This window comes from Scyliorhinus torazame, chromosome 7, assembly GCF_047496885.1.
Source record: "Scyliorhinus torazame isolate Kashiwa2021f chromosome 7, sScyTor2.1, whole genome shotgun sequence".
Classification (NCBI taxonomy): Eukaryota; Metazoa; Chordata; class Chondrichthyes; order Carcharhiniformes; family Scyliorhinidae; genus Scyliorhinus; species Scyliorhinus torazame.
The window spans coordinates 131,380,985-131,392,623 of NC_092713.1; the positions used below are offsets into that span (position 1 = coordinate 131,380,985).

General features: G+C 46.8%; 1 long non-coding RNA gene across 1 annotated transcript in view; it reads left to right on the top strand.

Moving 5' to 3' along the window:
• The window catches only part of LOC140426563 (uncharacterized), a 52,535-nt gene extending 48,253 nt beyond the window's left edge, over positions 1-4,282 (top strand). Inside the window, exons 2-3 of the long non-coding RNA XR_011948230.1 lie at positions 2,795-2,924; positions 3,970-4,282. This is a non-coding gene — a long non-coding RNA (uncharacterized lncRNA). The remainder of the gene's footprint in view (positions 1-2,794; positions 2,925-3,969) is intronic.
• Positions 4,283-11,639: the final 7,357 nt, after the last annotated feature.

The window sequence follows — 11,639 nt, forward strand, 5'->3', positions numbered from 1 at the left end:
TGGCTTGACCTGCAAGAGGCGATGGCGTCACTGGCACAGAGGCGGTGGAGTGGCAGGGCACCTTTAGAGTGTCCTGGGATGAAGTCCCTGGGGTGCCTGGCTGGTGCCCCTCCTCCCAGCGGGGACCTGATGGCTGCTCCCTGACTCCCTCAGGAACAGGGGAACCTGGAGGGAGGTTGCAATGCATCCTTGCCTAGAGTGGTGGAGTGGTTGCTGGCAACTAGGAAGCAGCTGCAAATGCAGTTTGACCTGGTATCCACGGGGAAGGCAGTGGGTCAGCTGTGGCCCTTGAGGGGTATAGTATCTGAGCATGGGGAGAGGGCAGGCCATCTGCTGGCGCACCAGCTGAGGTGTCGGGCAGCATCACGGGCGATTGTGCAGATCAGGGACTCGGGTGGTAGATTGGTGACCACACCAAGGGAAGTGAATGCAGCCTTTGAAGCTTTCTACAGGGATCTTTATAATCAGAGCCCTGGAGAGGGCGTCAGACATGGTGGAGCGGAGTTCTTGGACAGGTTGCCTTTCCCGATGATAGAGGGGGAGAGTATGGAGGAGTTGGAGGCCCCGTTAGGCTCAGAGGAGGTACTGAGGGCGATTGGGTTGATGCAAACGGGTAAGGGTCCAGGCCCAGATGGGTATCCCGTTGAGTTTTATCAGAGGTTCATAGACCAGCTGGTGCTGTTAATGGTAGATATGTTTAACGATGCTTTAGCTCCGGGGTCCCTGTCCGACACTCATTCAGAGGCCTCCATCTCCTTCATTTTGGAAAGAGATGAATATCCCACAGAATGTGGTTCATACAGGTCCATCTCATTGCTGAAAGTGGATGCCAAGTTATTGGCTAAGGTGTTAGCTCTGTGATTAGAGTCACATGTGCAGTATAGTTGAAGAGGACCAGACAGGCTTAGTGAAGGGGCGGCAACTGTTGGCTAGTTTGTAGAGGGTTCTTTCCCCTTCTACGGCCCTGAGCCAGAGGTAATTACATCCATGGATATGGATTCAACTGGGTGGAGTGGAGTATCTTTTTGAGGTGCTTGGAAGATTTGGACTCATGCAGAAGTTTATCTCATGGATGTGGCTTTTGTGTAAGGCCTCCACAGCTAATGTATGTACTAATGCGTTGAGCTTGGGGTATTTTCCATTGAGCAGGGTACAAGACAGGGGTGCCCACTGTCGCGCTTCTGTTCGCCCTGGCGATAGAATCTCTGGCTATAGCACTGAGGTCTTCAGGGAGATGGAGGGAAATAAGTCAGGGGAGTGGGGGAAGGGAACATAGGATGCCACTATATGTTGATAACCTGTTCTCATATGTTATGGACCCAGTCTCCTCTGAGGATGAGATTATGAAGCTACGCAGGGGTTTTGGCTCCTTTTCCATCTGCTAGTGAATGCTGCAACCCAAACTTCTGTGTGACATCTCTGTGCACTCGCACACTTAGGCTGCCCGATAAGACCGTAAGACATAGGCGCAGAAGTAGGTCATTCAGCCCATCAAGTCTGCTTATATGAGTGCCCGCTTGCAGTGAGAGGAGACGGTGCTGCTAACCCTGGCGGAGTCTTCCGACACTGCTGGGCATTTCTGGTGGGCCCCATGGATGCTAACCTCCACTGCGACCTCTGTCCAAGCTGCCGTGGTCAGACACTGCCATTCGGGAATACAGCACCTCATACCTTTTCTGGACAGCCTGGAGGATAGTCTCCAAGGAAGCTTCACTGAATTTTGAATATCTCTGGGATATTAAGTACACCCAGTCCTGGCCTGCGGTGAGTGAATGGCTTTCTCGGTGCTCAATAAATCTGACAGGGAGACTTTCAAGTCCATAAGGTAATTGCAGGGATGGTGACTTCCTGCCTGTCCCCCCTCGTGAGATTCATGATGCTCCATAATGAATAGCACAAGATTACGCACTGTCAGCCGTCCCGCCCCACCTGAGCAGGAATCAGTCTGACTTCTGCCCCACCTCCAAACTTAGATTTCAGAACGGAAAATTCTGTCCTTCGAGAATAATGTCATGTCTGCGTAGCTCTGTGATATATAAAACATATAAGTCTCTTATTGAATCTTCACTTAACCTTTACTGCTCTAAGGAAAGAAATCCCAACTTCTCCAGCATTTCCACATAATTGAAGTGTCTCATCCTGAAATTCAAGGACACCTCTGCTAAAACCTCTCTTTACGAATGAGGTGGGAGAAATAATCTGTGCTCAAAATGAATTTGAAGAAAAATAGCGGCTTCCTTCTCTGAGAAGATTTTGTTACAGTGGGTAAATTCCAACATTAAGTCTGGCTCACCCCATAATCCTGGATGACTTCAGCCAGAATAGCATTAGCAGTGATAGCATTCTTTTTTGTACTACAGGGTTTGATTCCTTTCCAGTTAGTCCTGTTTGAAGGCTGCGAAGTGACGGTGATCTGCTTGACAAAAGGATTCACCTGGGTTCACATGGAATATGACCACATGGTTAAACTTGCAGCTGCCTATGAAAAGGCACCCCAGGATGAAACAACAATCTCGGGAAGAGGTACTGACCGCTAGAGAAGAGGCTGTGCCCGATGTCACAAACTAGGCCCCAAAAAATTAGGTATTTTGAGGAAACTGCTGGTAACAACAAATCGTAACATTCGAATCAAAAACTGGAAACACAAAGTAGGTCATTTTTCCTCTGTGGTGATAATAGACAAGCAAGCATTATGGACTGTGTTGTTCTTCAGTGCGAATACTTCCTTTCTATTTCCACCTCTGTTCTTCTTCGTGGATTATATTAATGATCTTGTTTCTCTCTTATTTTACAGTTCTGTTGGCTGGACCAGACTGGCGTACCTCTTGAGTGTTTCCTGGCGCTTTTCTGTTATTCTTTCCCCGTTCCGTCATTTGCAGGATTTACTTTTTAATGATTCGAAGCATACGCTGCCTCTTGACATGGTGAGGGATTACAGAAAGCAAAATATGTTTGATTGGTTCACAGAAAGGACTCATTTTGCAACAACGTCAAAGCTATGTGAAGAGAATGTTAAACAGAGGTTAAAATCAGAGCCAACACAGGGCAGGAGAGAACATCTTTCCACATAGTTTACTTCAGTGTTAAAATGAGGTTGAGAAAGAGTACTTTAACTTTCAGGTTGTGACAAGAATATTTTGACAGTTTTAGCTGACTGGAGGAGCAATGTTGAAAGAGCACTTCAGTTCACTCATTGAATTGTGCTAAGACTATTTTAATTTGTGATAAGGTTGTGCTGTATTGATGCTTTGATAGAGAGTGAGTGTGAACCTAAATCCATTACGAAGGTGATGCTCTGACAGGAATATGGTCCCTTCTGACTATTATCTGAAAACTGTTTAGGATCTGAGCACTGAAGGTTGAAACATAGATTGCAACGAGTTCATATTTGCATACATGAGTTAGCAAATAATAGCACCTCATGTAGCACAACAAAGTGTTTGGCGACATTTTTGTTTCTGTTGCCTCTATGAGAGCTGAGTACAGTTAAATGCCCAAAGACAGAATGCATCTATAACGTGTATCTGGGAACAACAACTTCAAAGAGAACCTTTAATGTGGGAAAATTTCCCAAGGCACATATTAATACATCAATTGACACAGAGCCCAAGATGAAGATATTAAAAGGGGCAACTGAAAGATTGGCCAAAAAGATAGATTTTAAGGATTGTCTTAAAGGAGCACAGAGAGGTGTAAAGGCGAAGAATTCCTGAGTTTATTGCCTAAATGGCTGAAGGCATGACTGCCAAAGATGGGGAAAGGGACAGTGCTGAAACACTCTGAGTTGGAGTTCTTAGAGTGTTATAGAAATGGAGGTAGTTTCAGAAAGAAAGAGAGAAAGAAATAGGGGCAAATGTAAGGATAAAAGATTTAACATGGAAGGGTTGAAAAGTTGGAATCCATTGTAGGTGATAATTGAGCCTTCCTTCATTCTATCACCCATCTCCAATTTATATCATCCGTATTCAGGCTGCAGACTGAAACAACGATGGAACAAATTTTATGGACGATCCAGAGCACTCCTAAATAAATTGAAAGACAATAATCCACCAAAGGGATAACATCACAAGACAAATGAACAGAGTATCAGTGCTTTACATCTTTATTTACATTCCAATGTTGAGCTTTGTGTTTTAAATTACTAATGAAATTTCTGTTTCATATTGAAGTTAAGTTTTGGATTAGACTGTTTTCCATTGCGTTCAGTCAATTCCCTTCACTGTAATAAGAAGTGGTGCCATTTGATATAGTGTCGGGAATGAGAAAGATGGAAGGTTTGAATGGGAAGGGTGGAAGGTATGAAGGAGGGGGAGTGAACAGGGAAGGGGTGAGGACAGAATGTTTAATAGGGTGGTGCCAAATGAGTCTATGATGGAGAACTGAGGGTGTTGATGGTAGGAAGTGACCAACACAGTGTGAAGAGGGAATCGGGTGGGAGGATCAGGGTGTTTGTAGGGTGAGTGTAGTTCTCATCGGAAGGGCCATTGACAAGGATAAGAAAGGTGGCACAGATAATGGGAGTGGGCAGGATCAAGGTGGGCATGGGGCATAGTAACTGGTTTGGGCTTAGTAGGAAGTGAAGGCATAGTGAGGTTGATAGTTATAGTGTCCAGGGTGAGGAGAGGAGGTTCAAGGGTTGCAGAGGGGAAAGTGAACGTCACATGGAGAGTCAATGATGATAGGGGAAAGGTGAATGGTGACGTGGGGAGGGTAAAAGGTGGTGGAGACAGTTTGAAACGTGACACCAGGCATCATGAGACAGCAGCATTGAGGTGGGAGGAGGGTCTTCTCAGGTGGGTGGAGCTCAAGGTCAGTAAAACTGGACAAGTAAAAGGACACCTTAATAATCATGTATAAGAGCTATGACCTTTTAAAAGCCTCACTGTTTGGTGAAGCCCACACAGTAGCAGGTCTGGCCCAGATGGTTCTCATCACAATGAGATTGCATCAAGGTGTAGAACTGTCATATATTCAGAGCCATTTACCATCATCTGACCCTGACTTTCCAGGGCCTGTCCTCCAGCAGTGCTCTGAGTGTTGGAGATCGAGACTCTCACTGCCTCTGCTTGCTGTTGTTAAGACGTTTCAGTGAAGTGATCACCAGTGAGTGATCCTGAGCTTACCGTTGAACTATGATCCACTGATGTGTGTGTCTGTGGTGGAGGAGTCAGGTGAATGCTAGGATGGCACTGAATGTTTGGAAGAGTCTTCTTCCTCCTCTGCAGTTGCCTGAGGACTGGGGCATTCTTCAGTGGAGGAAGCTGGTTTCCCCCTCTTCCTATTGACAGCACGGTAGCATTGTGGATAGCACAATTGCTTCACAGCTCCAGGGTCCCAGGTTCGATTCCGGCTTGGGTCATTGTCTGTGCGGAGTCTGCACATGCTCCCCGTGTGCGCGTGGGTTTCCTCCGGGTGCTCAGGTTTCCTCCCACAGTCCAAAGATATGCAGGTTAGGTGGATTGGCCATGATAAATTGCCCTTAGTGTCCAAAATTGCCCTTAGTGTTGGGTGGGGTTAATGGGTTATGGGGATAGGGTGGAGGGGCACCTTGGGTAGAGTGCTCTTTCCAAGAGCCGGTGCAGACTCGATGGGCCGAATGGCCTCCTTCTGCACTGTAAATTCTATGATAATCTATGATGATGACACCTGGAATGGAGAAAAGAGAGGATGAGTGACTGTGTAGGTTGGCACAGACATTATACACATCACACAAACTCTTGTCCAATGTTGCTTCCTCACTGGAACGTTGTTGATAGCTGACCTCTCTATTAGTGCAGGCACTGTCTCTGTCCTCCCCTGCCAACTCTGCAATCTGCTGCTTTGCTATATTGAATGCACTACCAGTGCCTGAGTTGAAGTAGATACAGCATAACTTAAAAATTTTGGGAGGCTAAGTGTTGGATTGTGTGTCGTTTGCTTTCCTGTTTGGGGCGCTATTTGTGGAGCAATTCAGGATATGCTAATGGGCTAGCCTTCTGCTGGCACGAATTCTGAGCAATTCCCGGTCCAGCAAGCTGGGGCAGGAGTTAGCATCAAAGAACCTGGCAGCTGGAGCTGTTTATAAACACTCCACTTACCACGCACTCACTGCAGCCACCAAGGTGACCTGCCCACCGAGTTTGGGAGTACGAGGTGAACCCACAGCTCCATGACAGTCAGCGGCGGAGGACAACCTCTTCCCCAGCGTGGGCTTCAGACTCAGGCCTGCCCTCCTGAACAGTGCCTTGGTGGCAGAGGCAGTCAGCGCTGCCAGTCTCACCAGGGGAGACAGATGGTGATCCAGAGGGGTGGAGGTCACTGGTGAGGCCTCTGCCCTGAGAGGGGCAGAGAACCTGGGAGGGGTCCAAAGGCTGTGGTGTCCAATGGTTGGGGTGAGCTCTGATTCCCCGCTTCCTCTACAATAGGACAGCACTTCAGAGGAGTGCTAATGCCTGGTGGGCTCCTGATTGATCTTGGCCCTTGATGATACAGCTGGGATATGAGGGTGTCCAGAGGGGCTTGGGTGGGCTCTCAGATGGCCAGAGATCTTCTGAGTATTCAAAGGACACAGACAGCACTCAGCAGTCTGAGCAGCCAGGAGACTGTAAGTAGCACCAAAGGGTTGCATTTAAAAGACAGACTGCAGCAATGCGCCAGGCCTTCCCGATCCCGAGAGGGGCACTCCAAATCCACGAAGCTGGCACCAAGTCACTACCTTCTACAGCTCCCAGCCCTGGCAGCCATCCCCCAGCAAGCCCGACAGTTTTTAAACGTTATTTCAGTGTTTTCTTTAGCTTCCCTCACCCCCACCGCAACCATGGCACACAGTCCACGTTTGTAAATACCTGTAGTAATTCACGCCCGCGAGACTTCTGCCTGGGAGAAGCGGAGGAGCGGAGTATCATGCAAGGACGGAGCATACTGTGTCTAACCCCCATTCACATTTAAATACAAGTAAATGCCGGTTTTGCATGCTGTCATTGGCTGTAAACCTCGTTCTTGCCATCAGTGAGGGACCGCATCATGACACCTGAATTGGCGGCAGGCGTGGACCTCAATTTTGGCCGGATGCCTGAATCTCCGCCTGATCGCAGTTCCCGTTTGTGGCGTCGTGAGGCGGAGAAATTTTCCCAGTGGATAAAGGTTTGAATGGGAAACAATGACAAAACTATAGGGAAAGAGCATGTGAGTAGTCCTAATTGAATAACTCTTTCAAAGAGCTGGCACAGGCGTGATGGGCGGAGTAGTCGCCTTCTGCACTGCATCATTCCATGATTCTAATGACAGGATTTATAAAGGCACAATAGCCCATCTATCTAGATTAAAATATGAGTCATGCACTACACTGTGGAACGATGCTAGGCTATGATTGGAATAATACGATTTCAGATCATATCTTTCAGTTGACTGGAATACTCACTGTACCTGGCTCTGGTGGATGTGTAGTATTCACAGTGATATTGTTATGCGTATATAAATGATGATGCTTTCACTGGCACATTCACATTGCTGATTTTGTTTTGCCTAATGTGGGTAAAATGTGGCTCAGGAAAACAGTGAGGCTCAGGCCCAAACACCTCACAAATGTGTGCAGCTGAAATGAAAATTCACGAGAATTCAGAATCTCGAGTTAACCATAGAATGCCTACAGTGCAGAAAGAGGCCATTTGGCCCATCGAGCCTGTACCCACCCTCTGAAAGAGCACTCTACCTAGGTCCACTCCTCCGTCCTATCCCCCATAACACCATAACCCTACCTAACCTGCACATCTTTGGATACTAAAGGGCAATTTATCATGGCCAATCCACTTAACCTGCACTTCTTTGGACACTAAGGGGAATTTTAGCATGGCTAATTCACCGAACCTGTACATCTTTGGACACTGAGGGGAAATTTAGCATGGCCAATCCACCTAACCTGCACATCCTTGGACACTAAGGGAAAATTTATCATGGCCAATCCACCTAACCTGCACATCCTTGGACACTAAGGGGAAATTTAGCATGGCCAATCTACATAATCTGCACATCCTTGGACACTAAGGGGAAATTTAGCATGGCCAATCCACCTTACCTGTACATCTTTGGATACTAAGGAGAAATTTATCATGGCCAAGCCACCTAACCTGCACATCTTTGGACACTACGGGGAAATTTAGCATGGCTAATTCACCGAACCTGAACATCTTTGGACACTAAGGGCAAATTCACCTAACCTGCACATCTTTGGACACTAAGGGGAAATTTAGCATGGCCAGTCCACCTAACCTGCACATTTTTGACACTAAGGGGAAATTTAGCATGGCCAATTCACCTAACCTGCACATCTTTGGACTTATCTTTGGACATCGTTTGGTTATAGTTTATTTGTTGAAGTAGTTGTTTTGCTCAAATCAGTGGTGAAGTACAGCATATTGTCTATAGACATTACTGTCTGGACATTTTTATGATGTATGCAATAATACATATATCTGACAGGCATTAAGTTCTATATTATGTTTCCAATAATGTAGCAGCAGTTGATAGATAAATCTTTGATGGCAATGTAGACGCATCAATTCATTAATTGTTGTCAACCCTGAAGACATTATGACCCATGTACCGCATCTTACGTATGTCAGCAGTACTGATAATGTACAACATTAATCCACTTTACCTCAGTACATGGGGCAGAGGAAAGGGCAGCGGTTGCAACACTGACGTATAAAAATTGTCAGTTAATTTTTTTAGTTTTCCTCGTTCTTCCAAATATTAGTTTATCTAAATATCCTTTATCATAAACTTGATTTATTGGACAGCAGCAATGTAACACGTTGTTAGTCTTCAGACTTCAGTGAGGATGCCCTGTCAGTGTTCATAATGCCTAGTCAATGGTATGCATTGGCAGTGCTTCATCAAAACACTACACAGCAATAAAACTTCAAAGGTTGGATTCGCTCTAGGAATTTCCAAAGATAATTCACATGATTTACAGCATTAAGGAGGTCTTGAAAAACCTAATTTACCAATGAATTTAGGAGATAGCTAACAAAAATGTTATATACAACAATATACAACACTGACAAACCCACATTGCACAAAAAATAATTTTGTTAATTAATATTGCTTAGCAGAATTGGATTAATTCCCATTGCGTTGCTGGTGTCTAATAAACCAGTTTCTGGTTAAAAAAAAAGACCTATAAAACCAAAGAAATTAAGTTGCAAGTTTTATTTGTCAGTGCAACATTGCAGACAATGCCACAGGTCACTCATTACCTGTGCTGCCCATGCAGCGTTACTCATTAATATCATAGAAGAGAGCCACGTGGATTGTGCAGATAGTGGCCCACAGTGCTGCCTCCCCTGGAAAATCGCGATAATGGGAAATCTGCAAAGTGTCACTGGGATTGAAGACAGTCCCCGATATCTCTGTTAGTGTTCACTGTGCATATCTGTTCTGTTTTTCATTTTGTTTTCATTTTGTCTATCTTTCACACTATCATGTAGCAAGGACGCGATTGGGTTTATTTTGCCTGTGCCAGCTCTTTCGAAGGAGCTGTCCAATGAGTCCTCCCTTCCCTGCTCTTGCAGACCTCATAGCTCTGCAAAATTTAAGTACCTCCCTTTTGAAAGTTCCCATTCAATCTGCTTTCAGATTTTAAAGAGGCACTTTCACGGACTTCATTATTGAACACAAAAAAGATATATTCATAAGAATTTTACAGTCGCCTCATGGCTATAGCTCACTCCCAAAATGTTTCTTTGTCTCGGAGCATCTCTCACCATGGGGTGATTCCCCATTCTGAGTCCCGGTCGGTTACACAGGCAATGTGACCCTTGCCCTAAAAGGGGCAATCACCACGCTGGTATTGCAGTCGAGATCACATTGTCTTTAAGATGCACTGCAGCAACTCTTTAAGGCCACTTCAACAGCATTTTCCAAATGTGTGGACCCTAAATGGGAACGCCTTGAGCTACAAGTCCCCTCAAAGTCACACACCATCCAGACTTGGAAGTATATCACTTTTCTTTCATTGTTGCGGGGTTAACATCCAGGAACTCCCTACTTCGTAGCACTGTAGGTGTACCTGCACCAATGGACTGCAGCAGTTCAAGAAGGTGGCTCACCTCATGGACAATCAGGGATGTGCAATGAATGTTGACAGAAATGCCCATGTCCGATGTATAAACAAATTTTAAAAAACAGTTTAACAAAAATCCTTTCACCTCCTTGTGTTGGGTGTTCCGATGCACAAATGATCCAACACGGCTGTAGATGGCACAACTCTGTTTTATTGTCTTAAACAATGACAACTACTAACTGCTGGCTTAGGTTCGTGCTTCACCAGCTAACCTGTGGACCCAGCCCTATCACTATCTTGGTGAGGCACTCAGCACATGGTGTATGTCTGAGTGGCACGCTGTGAGCTCTGTGCTCTGAGCTATCTCCTGGTAGAATGGGCGGGAACTGTGGTGTTCCCTGTTTTATAGTGCGTGTGCTCTCACTGGTGATTGGCTGCGATGTTGTGTGTGTGTTGGTTGGTCCAACTACCTGTCCATCAGTGTGTGTGTGATTGCACCATGATATGCTGATGTGGATATCATGACACTCCTCTCTGGATCTTCATTCTTCAGCTGTATAAGTAGTTTCACCTTAACTAAATTTCCTTCTGAAGCTTTAACACAGCAGTAAGATAGAAGTTTTTAAAGACCTTGCACATGACACATGATGCACAGATTCAGCATAACCTCTGTTCCACTCCACTTGTGCAAGGGAAGGGACATGCTGACATTCCACTTCAATAAGTTGAGTTATAATGCGGTATTTATGTTAATGCCTTGTAATTTCCATAATTGCAACAACCCAGAAACTGAGGTATAGCTAGGAAGTGGTATAGCTGATATCCTAAGGTGAGATACCCCCTACAATCAGTCTTTAGTTGAATTTTTGATGTCCAGATCAACTTCTCCAAATTTCTGTCTGGCCAACTGAAAATTTGTTCAGCCTGGATTGTGATGGGAGCAGAATTTCTTCATACCTCACGTAACATCTGGGGCGTCATTCTCCGACCCCCCAGCGGGTCGGAGAATGGCCGTTGGCTGCCGTGAATCCCGCCCTCGCCGGTTGTCGAAGTCTCCGAAGGGAGAAAAGTCGGCGGGGCATTAATGGCGCCGCAGACGTCAGAGAATGGCACGGGTGTGCGCAAGGCAGCCGATTTTGGGCCTGCCGATATTCTCCCGTCCGGATGGGCCGAAGTCCCGTCGACGTGATGACGGGTCACGTCGCCGTAAATCAAACCTCCTTTTCATCGGCGTGAACCTGTGCTCCAGGCTCACGCCGACCAGCGTGGAGGTGGGTGACTGCCTGGAGGGTTGGCCGCTGGGCAGGCGATGGCGTGGCCGCAGTCTGAATGTGTGGGGAGAGGTGTGTCTAGGGTTGTGTGTGTGTGTGTGTGGCGGGGGTGTGTGGTTAGAGTGGGCTGGGCTCCAGGGGAGTGCCGGAAGGGGGGGGGGTCAGTGCCGGGGAGGGCCGGGGAGGAGGATGGGGGGTCCGTGCCGGGGAGGGGGATGGGGGGTCCGTGCCGGGGAGGGGGATGGGGGGTCCGTGCCGGGGAGGGGGATGGGGGGCCCGTGCCGGGGAGGAGGATGGGGGGGTCCGTGCTGGGGAGGAGGATGGGG